Below are 17,953 nucleotides of genomic sequence, written 5' to 3' on the forward strand. Positions count from 1 at the left end.
AGGCGGGCCCCTGAAATGCTATTCGCAATCACATAGATTACATATAACTGTTTTTAAGTGGGAACTAAGGCCTGAAGCTCTACTCGTTGTTTGGTCACCTAAACAGGCTGCCACCCCTCAGCTGAGCGCTTCGGCAGTGGAGATGGGCTGGGAAATAACTTAACAACCTATTTAGTTTTAGCAGGTACATGAATTTACCACGGTTTTTATTTGTTTGATTCACCAATTACTAGTGCAAGGGATAAAATATATGTAGGTCAACAATTTCATAACTGCCTTAGTTTTCATTGTATGAAATTCTGCCTATGATATTCAATGCTGGATGCATTAAATTAAATTAATTAATTTTTTTTTTGCTTCGTGGAGTATGAGAACATTTTAATCGATTATTTTAGAATTGTGGAGAACAGATATAATTTAATTTACATTAATCTTCGAAAACGTTCCAGTCGTTTCTAGAAAGTGCCAGGCATCGTCAATCATTCCTCACCCAAGCCCGCAGTCGCTTGGAAGGTTATGTTAAACCGATAGTCTAGCCATCAACACGAATCAATCGAAGTGTGCGTCTGTAATTTTAGCAAATTATATACCTAAACATAATCTAACGTAAAAAAAGTTATGGTTTTTAAGTCTATTACTCTGTACGAAATACTTATGACATTTATTTGAAATTTAAAAAAAATGGCTTTAATGGTAACACCAGGATTGATAAACTCATTTTTAACACTTTTTTATTAGCTTCATACGTATGTATGTTAGTATGTAACGGAAACTTTGAACATGATTTTGACCCCCTTCAAAACGTCCGATAACTCGAAATTTGGCATACTTATCAAGGTCTGATGTCAATTCAATATTTTAAACAGTTAGACCCGTTATCCTAACGAGGATAATAAGGATTAGCGATTATTTGTTTGCCTAAAACTGGTGCCTAGTGTCTTTGCGCCAAGACCAAGAAGGGAAACTACCAGGCGCGCCGATCACCTATTTCTCGGATAAGTTACCGACTTTGAATAAGATGAAATTTTCGGAGAGGGAACCTGAGAACCGGCTATCTCATCCAAGGGAGGCAGCAGACGCCCAAATTGCTCATTTCTCGGATAAGTTACTGACTTAGAATAAACATCAATGACTTCCCAATTTTATTGAAAATCATTGATTTTCATAGTAGGATATTGAAAATATTGTATACTATAATTCTTCAACACGCTATATCGAATATATATTTTAAAAGTATCCAATATCTACTCAAACTCGCTTTAATAGTAAATTTATGTAATTAAGAAAACCCAACTAAAAAATGAAATATAATTAATAGTTAAAAAAACTAAAAAACACGATTTTATAGAAAATCCGACTAAAAATAAAAATAAATAATAGTTTAAAAAAACAAAATAACACGCTTTAATAGAAAATCCAACTAAAATTGAAAAATAAATAATATTTAAAAAAACTAAAAAAAAACACGTTTTTATAGAAAATCCAACTAAAACATGAAAAATAAATAATAGTTTTAAAAACTAAAAAACACGCTATGATATAAAATTCAACTAAAAAATAGAATTTAAATTTTAATAAATTTGATTTAAGAATAGTGTAAATAAGAAAAAAAAATATTTTATTGTAAAAGAAAGCGTGGGGTGCACGGTGTCAATAGTTATAAATATTTTATTGACATATATGGGTAGAAGTATTATAATTTTGATAATATCTTAAAAAGCACCCCACGCTTTTTTTTACAATAAAATACATTTTTTCTTATTTAAACTATTCTTAATTCAAATTTATTAAAATTTATTTTCTATTTTTTAGTTGGATTTTCTATAAAAGCGTGTTTTTTAGTTTTTTTTAATATTGTGGACATCTCAAACCGGTCTGAAAATAATGACAATTACATGCCAACAATTTATGATTTATGATTTTACTAAATTGTTTGTGCTTGTTCATGAACACAAAACCAAAAATGAAGTTTAAAGGGAAGCTTTGTTGGAGCTTTAATTTCCGTGTACATTTTTATATACAACAACTGTTCATATTTTCCATGTAAATAACCTATGTGAATAGTTCTGGTCCACGCGAATAAATTCGTAGGCACAGCTGGAATAAATAAATGTGAGGTGTTTTCTCAATTGAAGATATATATAATAGCATGCGTTAGTTTATGTCTCGTAAACAAGATGCCTTCACAAAAATAGTAAAGCAGCAAAGAAAATGATTGTATCTATAAAGGAACTTTCTTTCAGAGTTAAAAAAAAAGTCTTAACTTATGGAAATATTTGACTTCCCCTAAGAACGTATGGCTATTTGGCAGTAAATAATGATTGATTTATTTCTCCAAAATTAGAGTAATAATAGCTGTTTGGAGATATGTAGTTGTAAAGGATTCAGATACGTCATACGTGTACAAAGAACTGAAAAAAAGTTAAGAAATAAATAAAATCCTAGCATTTTTAATAGGAACATATGTTATTGGATGATAAAATGAAGTTACAAATTTTAAATGGATATTTATTGACCCACGATTATATCACGGGTTCGTTGGGTATAGCAAAGCGGACTTGAAGCAGACGTTGATACGACCCTGGGCCAGTTACAAACAAGGAAAAGAAGGGCTTACCCAATTACGTGTAAAGCCTTGCTCCGAAGTTAGTCATTTCTTTGCGCCGCAGGAACGCAAAGACCCGTTATTGCTCGAGATGGCTCGGACCGGCTCGATCTTTCTCGTGAATTCTCGGACTTCGAAAGCTGCTGGAAGCTGGGTGGGTGTGAGTGTGGTTACCCCCCATCCCCCCCCCTCAGGTGCGCTTGTATCCCTAGTTATCAAAATCCATACCGGTTTTCATGAATGAAAGCGGGGCTTGCGTCCAAGTGCACCAACCCCCGCGAGGTAGAATATTTTATACTCCGTTGAAATCTTCGTTCATATCATCCTCTGTATCCTGTACACGCCTACACTTAATGTATGCAAATTGCACTCCGCATTTCTGTGCCCAGGGTTTTGCATGTTTTACCTGGGCCCATCTTAACATAGTTTTGATCTAGATTTAAGAATGATGAGTAAGTCATGGATTCAATTGCCGCCACGGCTGGCCAATCCCCGAACAAAGCACACGATGCATGAGACCCTTACCTGCATTGCTAATGCCCAGCATGACTTAGGCGTATAGGCTTCAGCCTGAGACGCACCTAGGTCCCTTTCTTACCTGAACCCCTTCTACAAATACACTTAGTTTTGGTTAGGTTAAGAAAAAAATTTAAAAAAAATTCCTGTTTCGATGGATGACAAGCCTCAGTGCGGCTAGTGCACAGACTTGCTAGATATGACTTTTTAATAGACCAATAAGCTGCAAACATGAGCATTCTAACATGAGCATTCTAGCATGAACATTCGAACATTAGCATTATAACATGAAAATGCAAGTTGAGTCTCGCCTGGAAGTGAAATGAGACCGTGAAATAATCGTGGCCTACAGATTCATGATAAAAATTGTACACATATGTTTAGCCTAAAGCAAGTTAAACATCATTAGTTATTAAAAAATAACAATATGCGCGATTACCTCGAGTCTTAAGTAACAATAACTCTGTAAACAATGAAATGCTTGTTTCAAGTGATCTATGTTTACGTCTTGGAAAAATACGATTTAGGTATATTCATACAATTTTTTTTTCTGGCAGTTTTCTTAAACACCTGCAACGTTGGTTTTAAGTATACAGTATGTCCATAAAAGTATGTCCCAGTTATAAACTATAATAATTGTAAGCGGTGTAGATGATTGGTTCAATGTCACAACTAAACAGTAACTCAAAAAGTTTTAGATAATAAGCGCTTGCTTGCTGAACGTAAAGCGTTTTGCGTTCTGCAATTTGCTAAGAGTGATTCTGTAATTTCAGTTCAATGTGCGTTTCGTTTAGAGTTTGACTGCGATCATCCATGTGACAAAAACATCCGCCGATGGTATAGGCAATTCGAAACAACCGGATGTGTTTGTGAAGGGAAAATCAGGGGACAACCAAAAGTGTCTGTTCAGGACGTCGACCGTGTCAGAGTATCTTACCTGCGTAGCATGTTCTATATTAATTAGTACAACATGCAACATTTCTGGTATGCCACGGCAAAAAAAAGGGTGCGTGTACTTAGGTACGCGCGTGAGAAGTTATACTTCTTTGGCATCATTAAAAAATAGCTTTTAATTGCATGCAAAAATAGTGCGTGGAGTCCCTCCGCGCGGAAGAAGTGAAACTTCGTAATGTGGAAATGAAAATAGGAAGGGGTAGAAATTGATTTTTAGTGAAATCATATTGTATCAAATCAAACTAAAAAAATAAAGGAAATAAATTTGTAACGATTCATAGATTGATTTCCAGAGAGAGAGAGAGAAAGATACCTATTGAATGTCTATAAAACTAACTTTTTTATGAGAGCAGATTTTCATTAAATAAATCATGAAATCATTAAACGATAATTTCTGTTTATTTAACTAAGCGGACGGGTTCGCCCCAAGGAGAAAATTGACGCGGCGAGACCTCGTGGACATAGAGAAATGACACACACTCACTATTTATTTGTTTATGAATCATGATTTTTTTGCAATTTAAATTGTAATATACAAAAAGGGTATTGAAAATTGAAACAAATATGGCGACACTACAAACTGTAATGATCTTTATTTTTTTCTTTCTCTCTACTTAGTTCCTTACAATAGCATTCACTCTCGCTCTCTCTTTCTATTCCCCCTCCCCAGAAGCGTTAAACGTTTAACGCAACCTTGTTGGAAGTCGCATTAGAAGTATAACTTCAATATGTGGCTACTTAAATAAAGTGAACTAATTTTCACTGGTTTGTTTGCCTGATTATAGCAGGAGCATTCACAATCAATATGGCTGTGTTAGTTATACATAATCACCAGAGAGCACATCCACGTCCATAACCAAACAATTTTCAGCCTTCCTCGTCGCTTATCGTGAGGTACACAGAGTTGAGACCCTACCCGAACGCACCCGAAGGGTTCACCTTCGGCCAAATTCTGTTTTTTTTTGTAGACTCATAACACGGCCATGTTTGTGGATATCAAAAATACTTAATAATAGTGAAGTTAAGTGTTTAATTTGTTCAGTTGTTGTCATAAGTTTTATGTTAGTGCTTTGACACAATTTTGTGTTTACAATATACCTATGGGTTATAAAATAATTTTTTATTGAGTTAGGCACTGGAAAATCATTTCCGTTGCATGCAGGTGATTGTTAGCAATATCTTTCGGTATTTGTTCCGTATCACGTATCTAAGATTTTCCTTGATCCTGAGGACATGACCTTGTGGTACATGATGCTTGCTGTTTTAATTTAGTACATCGAAAGCTTCTGCACGTAACAAATATGCATGATATAAAAATGAATTATAATCTTAAATTGCATAGAAAGAAAGGGTATATTTTGAATTCAACTTAAGATCATTATTAATTGTTATATCACAAGTATTTGTCATGTGCAGGATCTTTCGACGTACTAAATTAAAACAGCAATCATCATGTACCGCAGGATAAATATGTACAGGATCAAGCCCTCAGGATCAAGTTATAAACTTGGAGACGTGATACGGAACTTTTACCTAGCTTTCAGATTTGAGTTTAATCTACGTGATATTTATAATGTTCATTTTTTATTAGGTTTTAAAGTTTAGCATAGGTTTACGTAATTTTTCCATATCACGTGTCCAAATTTATTCCTTGGTTCTGTGGTAGAAGATGCTTGCTGTTTTAATTTGCGACGTCTGAAAAACATGGACATAACAAATACTAGAACATCACAAAACAAACAAATTATCTCAAGTTTTGTGGAAATTATTTCTTTCGTATGTGTTTTACATTCATATATAATGGTAACGTTATACTATACCAAATCAAAACATCAAGCAACATGTGCCTCAGGAACAATGTATACAAGATCACGCCATCAGGATGAAGGGATAAATTTGCTCTGCCATGTTAACGTTGAACTCCCATCACCATCATTCCCGCGCGTTCTGTTAAAAGAAAAACAAAATACCGAAGTTGGCCGAAGGTGAACTCTTCGGGCGCGTTCGGGTGGGTCTTAGCCCTGTGTACGACTTAGGCATACCGTAAGGTAGACGGCTGAAGTTTGCTTGAGCTCAAATTTCGCGCCTCGTTCGGGGGCTCGTTTTGCCCCACTTTCTCATTTCTCTCGGGCTACTTTTTGCCTCATTCGATACCTACGACACTTAACTGCATTTTTAATTGCTTCAGCTCGGGCGATTTCGCTTATTTTCTTTCTTTTCTCCAACGTAACCCGTTTTCGAATCAGGAATTTTGCGATTAATGGCTCCAAAACCAAAGCTATTATTGTCTCTATAGTTATTCCACTAAACTAGCACACTCAAAAGCAAATTAAAGCTTAAATCACGCAAATTAGTCAATTACGTTTCAGAGTTACAGATTTCATTGACTTCAATTCGACTCTGCACACCAACGCTCATTTGCAAATGTTAACCCGGTGAATCATACATAACGACCACGAGGAAAGTCTGCTCCATCATGTAGCTTTCACAGTGTGATATTTAAAATATAACTTCTCCTTGCCGCCAACGAAACAAATTATAGGTATACCAGCGAGCAGTGACATAAAAAACTTAACCAATAAGAATATATGAAGTTATAATAATAACTATAATATGTCAGGAGAGATACTTCAAATTTCTGTTTCTGTGATTTTTTTTTGTTGTCAAAAGTATTGTTTAACTTATTTTAATAATATTGGGCCGGCCCCCTTTAATAACTTTAATAAATTGTGTATACCATGTTATTGTTAAACCAAAACAAAAGATTCATTTAATTATTTTTAAATAAAACAGGGAACCTATAGACCAAGCTACTTATGTAGTGTATTTATTTATAATATACCTTATTCTATTTAACGATCCACTAGCTCCCAAGTTGCTTGTGCCCAGGGAAATCCAAATTGTCTTGTTCTCCACCTCGTGCCACCTCTAGTCAATAACTTTATTTTCCTTAATATTTTTCCCAGCAATTTCCAAGGTTTTTTTATATTAAATCTAAATAATATAATTTTAGGGCACGAGGGGCGTAACAATTGGTAGCAGAGCATGGTTCCGACCCACGGACCTCTGGGTTATGGGCCCAGCACGCTTCCGGCCACCTCAGCCGAGGTGTTAGTCAAGTGGACACTGCCAGTCAGCGAGGGTCCGGAGAGGCCACCCACCTGGAGAGCGAGGCGAGGCCGTCGGGCAGGCGCGCGATGCGGTTGTCGGACAGGTCGAGGTGCAGCAGCGCGCGCAGGCGCAGCAGGGGCTGCGGGAACTCGCGCAGGTCGTTGGCGGGCAGCAGCAGGCGGCGCAGGCGCGGTAGCTGGCCCAGCAGCTGCAGGTTGCTGGACGGCAGGCGGCGGCTGCCCAGGTTGTTGCGCCCCAGGTGCAGGTCCTCGAGCGCCGGGAAGGCCGTCAGCGAGTCCGGGACGCGCTCCAGCCCACTGTCCGTCAGGTCCAGGCGCCGCGGCGAGCTGGTGTGGCTGCACGCCTGCGACACCCGCCACGCGGCTGCAGCCTCCACACAACACTGGCCCACCCCACTCATTGGCGCTCTCAGAACCGTCACTTTGACAAGGGGTAGATAAACGTAAACGTCAAAACTATGTTTTATGTAAAACTTATTGAATGCACATATGCTAAACTTTAAAACCTTATAAAAAAATGAACTTGATAAATATCACGTAGTTTAAACTCAAATCTGAAACCTAGGTAAAAGTTCCGTATCACGTATCCAAGTTTATAACTTGATCCTGAGGGCTCGATCCTGTAAATATTTATCCTGTGGTACACGATGATTGCTGTTTTAATTTAGTACGTCGAAAGATCCCGCACGTGACAAATACTTGTGATATAACAATTAATAATGATATTAAGTTGAATTCAACATATACCCTTTCTTTCTATGCAACTTAAGATTATAGGCCAACATATGAGCAGTATACAACATACAAGCATCATATCTAGTGATGACTTGTGCTGGTTAAAATTCACGCGCAAAACTCTCGTGGCACCACCCCCCCCCCCCCCCCCCTTTAAGGATTTTTGTGAAGCCCCACCCATTGAGAATCCTACAGATTTGCGCCTCTGAACTGGCCCCGCCGCAATTATGTTCTCGTTAATGAACACCTGCATCACGCATACATAACTACTCAAAATTAATTGAATATAAGAAAGATCTTATGAAAGATGTTACCTGGAGTAATATTTTTTCAGGAGCGTACTATTTTCAATTTATTTTCTTTTGTAGGTGGGAATTATCGATTTTTTTTTTATTTCGAAGGAAGGGTAGGATACATCCCCCAATCTCCCCATCCTTTTTTTTTCTTTGCTACGCTCCTACAAATTTTATACAAACACGGGGTGTAATCGCAAAACGCATGGAGTTATGATGATGCGCAAACACGCACCAATGTGAAGCGCGCGCGCTCGCAGGCTTGTCCGGTGGTACAGTCTGACTCACGCTTAGATTGCAGAACAGAGAAACTTGCACCCACTTTTGACTGATTATTACTACCCGGCTGGTTACTATTAAAATTATTATTTCAAAAACTACGTATTATTTTATCACGGTTTAACATTTTTATTTCACTGTTTGCTAATTGTAAATTTTTTAAATAGTAACTTTGATAATATTATTACAGTTATATACATTCTAAAAGCGTTACAATATTAATTCTAAACACTAATTACTATTTCACAGAATAAATTATTTGTAGCAGTCGATCGCTATTAATAACAAACTATAACATTGTTATGTCATGTGAAATAGAACCAAAATTTTTAAAATTATAAATACAAAATAAAAATTATAACAAAAAATTGAAACGAAGATGGCGTCCATTAGTTACGTTTGCTTAGAAGTAAGAATTTCATATCATCAACATATGCGATTGATGAAATACAACAATAAAGGGTATTTTTAAAATTCCCGTTACAAATATTCCTTTTGAAAATGAAATTTCTTTAAGTACATTTAAGACATTTTTATTGTATTATAACAATGAGTCTAAAAGCATTTATGCTCTTTGAGCATATCTATCAACAGCACACTGAAAGGAGGACGGTTATAATTAGAGACCTGCAAAATTCGCGGATTCATTGACCTCTAGGATAGACTCCACAGTCCTTTAAATACTCGCGGAAATGACACCTGTTCATTGGCTACTGACGCGCGAGACGTCTCAACTAGGCTGTCCGTAATTCGGCACTTTCTTGGTTTAGTGTTTCCCATTGGCTTACAGCTCCCCGGATAAAATGTGGGCCAATCGCAGAAGCGGTACGAAGGTATAGTTGTTTTTATGCTAGCCTATCGCGAAATGAATCCGCGAATTTTGCATGTCTCCAGTTATAATATGAGATATTGTGCACTGGAAAGAGAGAGTAAATGCCCATTAAACTGCGCACTGCAATTTAAGGATGGGACACGCTAAGTCGCCGCAGAGAACACACAGCAACGCGCGCAGTTCACATGAGTGCAGTGGAACGCATTGCCGCGTACATGTAGTAAAGATCTTCAAACATTAAAAAAATACCGTTATCAGCTACATAAATTATTCCACTTCGTCACGAATCATGCGTGAGCACTAACAGCAGGCATATCATAAACACACGAATGTGTTAATTGCACATACAAGCCTAAATCGTGCCTAAATTAATGTCTTCAACGTGCGCACATAATTTTGCAATGCATATACCATAATTTACTTGCCTCGCGCATAAAGGCTACAACGTGCATACATGTACTGGAAAATCTTGAATTTACAGCTGCCCTAAGCGTCCATACGTAAATGCAATATGTATAGCATGTATTCATCGCGTTTACTCGTTTATCTAAGCTTAGATCACGAACGCAAATACGAATTGCATGTACGTTTGTCAAATATACATCTGCATGTGTCACACACACATTTATGTGTGTGTATTTTATCAAATGCTACGGTTTTGATATCTTAACTGCACGAATAGTTCGATATTTCTATTTTTAACAACTTTAATTATTAGTGTTCTTGGCTGATCGCACTTATTTTTCTGAGGCAGCAGATAATGTTTTCATTGAAACTTTAATACAGTAACAGATTTTTTTATTTCAGCGAAAACTACCTTTAACTTATATGGCGTGATAAGTTATTACCACCTCTTAAAGTCTAGTGGCGGCGGGTACATAAAAACAAAATTAATGCTATTTTGGGATTTTTTTTATTTTTAATACCTTCACTGATTATTTACTTTCATAATTTTTGCAAAGGGGATTTTTAATTTTCATAAATCCTTTTGTAATCTGATCGGCATAGGGTGTATATATGTGTTTGTTTGGATTTTGGGTACCAACGAGTAGGTAGGCCTACTCAGCAAACCTGCACGGTGATTTTGAAAGTTCTCCTGTGCTCAAAGACGGGGAACAAAAAATGTATCAACAAGTGTTACTTACCAATTGAACGCTGTCAGAACGTTTACAATGCAAAATTTATCATAAATAATGATAATGCAATTAATTTGTTAATTGTTCCACTTTGCAACCTTGGAACACGCCGCGGAACTATGAGTCACGACGCATCAGGTGTTTACGTGGGTGTGTGAGATTCTGCAATGGCTTCCCACTCACTTCCGTAGTATGGAAGTGAAAGGACCACTCAATAATAAACTTTTCACGAATAACCTATACACTTGGTTGACTGAAAAATATATATTTTTTGTTACCTCAAACAATCACATACGAAGTTCAATATATGATTTATTTTTTAAGTATTATTATTTTTTATTTTATTTGTTCTTGGATATGTTACCAAATTTAAAACGACGCATTATACAACACAACTTATATAAAATAATGACATGAATCGGAATGTACGCCTCTGTGTACACGAGTACAATGTTTGTATGTTGATGATTACTAAGCGTCATCATAGGCCTACATGCAGATCAATCACTGTAGCACAACAATGCAGTACTAAATGATATTTATGTAAAGTATGAACCTAGCACAGATAATAAAACTCTTAGAAATCATGTGTACGTGGTATGTTTAACGAAACATTCAGCAGATTTTATAATCACTCATTAAGTCGAGGGTAATATCACAATACCATGCACTAATATATGAGTATTTACAGTATCTGGTTTTATTTATTTATTTTTATTTATTTATTAAAGTTGTGAGATGACTACCAACAGCGATGAGCCAGGGTGGTAGCCACCAGCCAGGGTGGTAGCCCTAACCCTACAACAGATTGAAGAAAAACGAATGGAATATCATCATACAAAACTTGAAAATTTTTATCTATTTGTTGCAAATCATTTCCTGACTGACTTGTTTATTGGTTTTTAGATTGCTGTTTACCTATTTAAAATTTTTGTTGCACAATAAACTGCTTGCTCCTTATTTCAGTGTAACACCGATACTGTAAGACATTGAAATTAAGCGAATATCCAAAATATATGACCCTGGAGTGCTTTTGGATTCAAAACTACCTTTACATCACCACATTGACAGTCTAGTTAATAAAAATTCCCATTCTCTGGGCTTGATTAGGTATATATAACTAAATACGTCAGTTATTCTCTGTAGTGTCACTATTATGTCATCATAAGATCAAAATTAGGATATGGTTCTATAGTTTGCAAACCAATAACGGGAACAGACTCTAAAGGCGTTTAGAAAATATACACATTAAAGTTTTCAAAATTATATTTGAAAGCTTCACTATAATGTTGTGTAACAAAAATTCAATACTTTCACTCTGCCCTGGATGCATGCTTTACTATAAAGAGGTTTTTGTTCAATATATGGCTGTAAAGAGGTAAAAGAGCATACTTTCCTGATATTTTCCGCCTACAGCCACAATAACAATTATATATTCACCTCACCACGGTCATATATATATATATATATATATATATATATATATATATATATATATATATATATAGCTTAAGCGTTGTGTTGCTTGCATCAATAATTGTTGAGCATCTTTCGATCCTCTTATTTATATTGACGAAATAAATATTAATAGTTTAATACACTTGCATGAGTGTATTCATTGTTATTTGACGTAGATAAAAATATGCAGCAAGTAAGGTGGCCTAGGTGTGTGGCGGAGGAGGGGGGATCAGGGAAGGCGCGGGCCGCCTCACTACAAAGGGCGTAAAGGAGGTCGCTCTGACGTCACATCTGAACCCTGCTCTATTAGCCCTTTGTGCAGCCTTCGTTGCTTAATATTTTTAAAAAAATGCTCTTCAATTTTAGTAATATAAATTATTAATATCCATACATGATATATATCATGAATATATGGACTTATAATGTGTATTTAATGATTAATTACTTTGTGTATCATATTCTTTTTAGTAGTAGTATTTTCATTAGTTATTTTATTTTAACTTCATTAAATTTTCAACTAATTGTGGATGATTGCTTGGATATCCGCGTCTACCTTTCATATCTGATTTTTTTCTCCTTATTTTTCTTCTTTATTTACGTTGATTTTCTTTGTATTTGTTTCATATTTGTATATGGCCATGTATATAAAACTGACATGTTCCATATCCCAGAACTCCAGCAGTTTGTAAGGGGTCTACGGAATGAAATGAATAAATAAATAAATAAATAAAATTAAATAAATAAATAAATTCTGATATAAATGAATACAAAGAGTCGTCACTATCATTGGCTTCTAGCCTTGCTCATGGCTGAACTTAAAATGTTATGTTTTTTTTTAATCATGCCACAACCACTAGCTGCAAATTTTTTTTAATTTACAAATATTAAAATATTTTAGTGCACCTTAGTACACGTTTGTAAATTTATGGAATACAACGAAATTATAGAGAAACAGCCCGAAGAATGAAATAAATATCAGATAACCTAAAAAAGAGAGAATATTATGGATTCAGTTACAGAAACGATATCTTGGGACTTTAAACAAAGAAACCTTTGAATATTATTAATCGGCATTAGAGAGTGTTGAGGACTTGAGACATCGCTCTGAAGGATCACGAAGTTATCATTCAAAAAGGAATTTGTTATCTGAAGAGAGACAGTAACTGCTATTCCGAATGAATTTATCATAAGTGAAGTCTCTGAGCTTGTCCTCACACGGTATGTTGATTTTGTCTATTTTAAACGACATTATTTTATTTCTGAATGTGTTGTTATGTCACTATAATTTGCAACATATTATATTCACTTTGATTAAAAAGTCGCGCAAGTGATAATTACTAACATTTGCGTGACTTCTTACACGCATTATTTTACAATTAGTGAATATCATTTGATAATATTAGTGACATAAAAAATTCAAGGAATGTATCGTGTTAACATTTTATAAATAGTCTCTAGAAAAAAATTAACGTGGTGTGTGAAAGCGAGCATTGAATGTATTTTGTTCGTGACTTATCTCTGGATTTCTGCACCGGCTTTAGCAACTTGTTTTTAAAAATTAACGAATAACAGTGGAACAAAAGCATTCATGGCAAAAGACTTCCAGATTTCTCATTCTCACAATACGTTTTCTTTATTTCAGGTTATAGTGAACTGTGATTTACGATTTTTTTTTTTCGTGAAATACATACGTAAAGGTATGTACAGGTGCGCACAGATACGCAACCATCAGCGCATTTAGCCCGTTCATAAAGTATAGTTATTACTTTTTTTTTATCAGTTTTTAAACATTCTGCTACCGACTTGGTGCTAAAAACTTGCACTCTTAAGCTTTATGTGCAAAAAGCTCAAAATTAGTTAACGTCTAATTATTAACATGTGATAGCTGCTCCACCTAAATCAATGCAATAGCAGCGATAGTTTAAACGAGTGAATTTTCGCTGATTGGAGATTGATTTTTAACTGAGCATTAAACTTATTCGTCTATCATAAGCAGCTAATTACTTTAATCATAAATCACAGCTTCATAGATTACAAACACTGTTTCAGAGTTGAGTGTGAGTCATGCTGAGGGTGTATAGAACAATCATCTAGTTTGGCTTTATTGCGACATAGACTAACATCTTAGCAACCTTAACTATCGGACATTTTGCAAAACAAATAAAATAAAACAGCATTTGTGCGAACGTATGTAATTCTTTCCAATTACTTAATATTTTTTTTCTTCTGAGAGCCTTTTAATAGTTGGAATTAAATGTAATATTTAATAAAAAAAACTTAAAGTAAGTAAGTTAGTAAGTTTTCTAGAAGTGTAATCCAGAAGAACTACAAACCTCCAAGGAGTCCTCGTCCAAAGTGTCGCGATCCTCCGATATGGCTATGCTCTGCTCGTCTACCATAATGGAATCACAGCGCGAGCAGGATCCCCTCCCGGTCCCCACCATAGTCACATCGTGCAGCTCCGACGTCGCCGCACCTCGTCCTTTGCCCGACGAACGCACGTACTTCAACACCGTCCCGCGGGCGCCGGGCCTCCCCCAGGTGCCGACGCCGCCGCCGCCGCCGCCGCCGCCGCCGACGTCGTCGTCGTCTTCGGCGATCGTCGCGAGCCTCGCCGGGATTATCGGGGCCGACCGAGTTGCGCTTCAGCACGAGCTTCTTCCGGGACGCGGCCCCCGCGACCGTTGCGGCCGGACTTCCTGCCGAGATGCCGATCTGCTCGCCGGCCCGGCCGCGACATGCACTTTCCTCGTCGGCGCCGGCCGCTCCTCGCTCCGCCGGCCGCTCATTGTTCGCGGGGAAAGCGGCGGGCCGCAGCCATCGGCTAGCGGCGGGGCTGGACTACTTCCCACACGAGACGCGCCGCGCTGGTCAGCCTCCTCTGGATGCTTCACTCGGCTGAAGATCCCGCGGCCGACGATAGGAACTGTGTAGTAAATGGACGGAGTACTCAAACAGAGTGTCCCGGATGGAGATAGAAAACAGACGTGACTTGTTCCTCTCGGAAAGAAGAGTTACTCTCCTAATGATAAGTTGAAGTCACCAGCCGCTACTGCCGGCGGAACGAGGCGTCGCTGCGCGAACCCCTCTCGGCGAGCAGCGCGCGCCCAACTGGAGCGCATGCGCGGGGTAGGGCCTACGTGTGTGCGCTCCGAGACGCGTCGAGCCGTGCAGAGCGGCGTGTGCTGAACCCGCGTCGCAGCACGTGACCGGAAACCCCGGCGTCACACACTCCCGCGTGGCCGCGGTTGCCATGGCGACCGTGGGCGCGACCCAGCGCTCCTCCGCGCACTATACCCGAGCTGAAAACATGCAGCCGTACTTCTTTAAAGGTGTGCGGGCACCGAGTCCTCAAGGTCGCGCCCGTCAAAGATATGTTGCATCTTTGCAATAAACAGTTTTTCTTGTATTTGGTTTTTGGTTTTACATTCTACGGCTGCTTATAGTTAAATAAAGCATTTTTTTTGACTACCTGATCATAATTGGCTTAATGTCACTTGGTTACCAACTCGGTCTGTCACGCCACATGCGAGCCTCGAACCATCAGCTGTCTCGCCTCCTTGTCACGCGAACGAGACACTACATCCTGATCAATGCTGCACACGTAAGCTACAACGGAATTTTAATCACAGAGCGTGCACGCATATACGATCAATTTTTTGCCTACATGTTCCAGTGCAGAAACGAGGCACATGTATTCGTCATGCTGGCTTCTATTTTACAATAAATAAATAAATCTGGTAATAAGTCCAAAATTGCTGAGCCTAAGAATTTAAATCAATTTGAAACAAAAACAATAGCGCAGGCAGTAACTAAATAATACCGCAACCTTACCTCACAAACAACTACGTTTACTGAATCGTATTTAAAATATGTGTAATGGTGAAATTTATAATCTAAATTCATAAAATTAAATGAAATCAAAACGCAATAATTAATGTATCACTCAAATTATATTCTATTGTAAGTGATGCATATTTCATTCCAAGAAAAATCTTTTTATCCAATATAACAAAATTATACAAGCAAAATTAGGCGCGTAATTTGTACGACTATCATGATTGCAAATAAAACCATGGTTCATTAATCTGAGTCCAGGCATAAGTGATCATGGCCGTTTCAAGACACCACTTCCCTCGCAAACGGAATCATAGCTGATAAAAATATTCTCTTTGCATTGTGATACACAAACTGCAAACCGAAACTTTCTTATAGTGAATGAAACTGAGTGGCACATGTTATTTTAAGAACTATTCGCCTAATAATGACTTTATGGAATAAAGTATTGACGGTCAAACCTTTAGACCCAGAAATTTTTGGGGTTCAATATTATGCAAGCTAGATAATGGTGGTATTGTTTATCGTATCCAGTCGCTTATCCATTGGCAGATGTCCTTGAGAAAGGACACCTTAGTCTTGAATGACTTGAATGTGATTGTTGTTGTTTGTTCTAAGTTTTTTTTAGACTAACTTAAAGCGCGTCAAAACAAATGTGGTTCAAATAAATACGTCGCAGAAACATGCACTTGTGCATCACGGCAACTTTATGCGGAAGCAAAATCATCCTGAATTTCCATAACTTATGTAATCTCTATTTACTTTTAATAAGGGCATGTAATTTTAATGAAAATATTTTGATACTACCTAAGTATCGTCTGTGTTTAGTTACCTAATTATTTGTTGAGTTTCAGGTGCATGTCTACTGTCGGCAAACGAATCACAGCCATCCAGTGCGGAAGTAAACGCACTCTGAATGACCCTGCCAAATAAAGGCAACAGCTTCTCTTGCAGACAATCGCCAATCACTAAGAAGAAACCACTGTTGCGGGCATACCTCAGAAAAGCCTTGTTAGCGTTAAGAGATTTTCGCAAAAAATAAACCTGCCTTAAAAATAGGTAGAGCTCAAAAAAATCCTGATTCACTAAAATTCACCTATACTTATACCACAATGCTTCTTTTTCTACTAGCTCATAGTTGAAGTGGATTACTATGAGCCAATGAGAAACCCCTAACCAAAGAAGTATCCAGTTACAAGCTACCCAGTTGAGACATCTCACAAGTCAGCAACAAATGTGCGGATGCACTGTATTATTTTTTTGTAAATTGAACAGAAATATTCATGTAAAAATTACATACATACGTAAATTTTTACATTTCTATGAAAACTACCACGTTACTTAAAAATAGTGTTCCTAGTAATACTGGATTTGGATTCTTACCGGGGCATTTATGCTTTGTGTTGTACCAGTACCTCCAATAGTTAAAGGTTATTTGTAAACCATTTCCTGAATAGCTTTCCGGTATTAACTGTGAACATTAATAAAAATTATAGAACCAAATTAAGTCCATTAATTGAATATTCAATTATCTTACCCGTTGTGTAAAATAAACATGCTTGAATAAAACATCAATTATGATATACAATTATGCGCCAATTTTCGTAAGAAATACTGAGTATTATCTCGGAAGACATATTTCACAAATGCAAAAATAACAATAGCCATGTGTTGAACAAAGTTAAAATATTTATTTTCTTGTAGCATTAAAAAATATTTCTTGGTGACTGGTTACCAAAGGATTCTTTCGTAAAAATACAGAAGTTTTTTTTTTCTGTGTGACATTTTCCCGAATACTAGGGACCGGAAAAATTCGCTGGTTCAATGACCTGTAGGATGAACTCCATAGTTATACGTACACTCGGTCAAATGCCACCCACTCATTGGCTGCTGTCTTGTGAGGCGTCCCAACGTAGCAGCCTGTGATTCGATAAAGCTTTGGTCGGGTGTTTATCATTGGCCCAGAGTCCTCCAGGTGTGCTGTGAGCCAATAGCAGAGGCAGCACTGAGGTACAACTATTTGTATTTTAGCATATCGGGAAATGAATCCGCGAATTTTTCCGGTCTCTACGCGATTACACATGGGATTGTCGAGACCATCCTAGGGGCAATTTAAAATGCAGATTTTTTTCTGATCCCCAATAACTAGGGACCGGAAAAATTATCGGTTTCGATGG

General features: G+C 37.3%; 1 protein-coding gene across 1 annotated transcript in view; it reads right to left on the bottom strand.

Moving 5' to 3' along the window:
• Positions 1-7,280, bottom strand: part of LOC134528043 (protein phosphatase PHLPP-like protein) — a 120,473-nt gene extending 113,193 nt beyond the window's left edge. Inside the window, exon 1 of the mRNA XM_063361245.1 lies at positions 7,237-7,280. The gene's annotated coding sequence lies outside the window, so the exon portion shown is untranslated. The remainder of the gene's footprint in view (positions 1-7,236) is intronic.
• Positions 7,281-17,953: the final 10,673 nt, after the last annotated feature.

Source organism: Bacillus rossius, chromosome 1 (genome assembly GCF_032445375.1).
Source record: "Bacillus rossius redtenbacheri isolate Brsri chromosome 1, Brsri_v3, whole genome shotgun sequence".
NCBI classification, from domain to species: Eukaryota; Metazoa; Arthropoda; class Insecta; order Phasmatodea; family Bacillidae; genus Bacillus; species Bacillus rossius.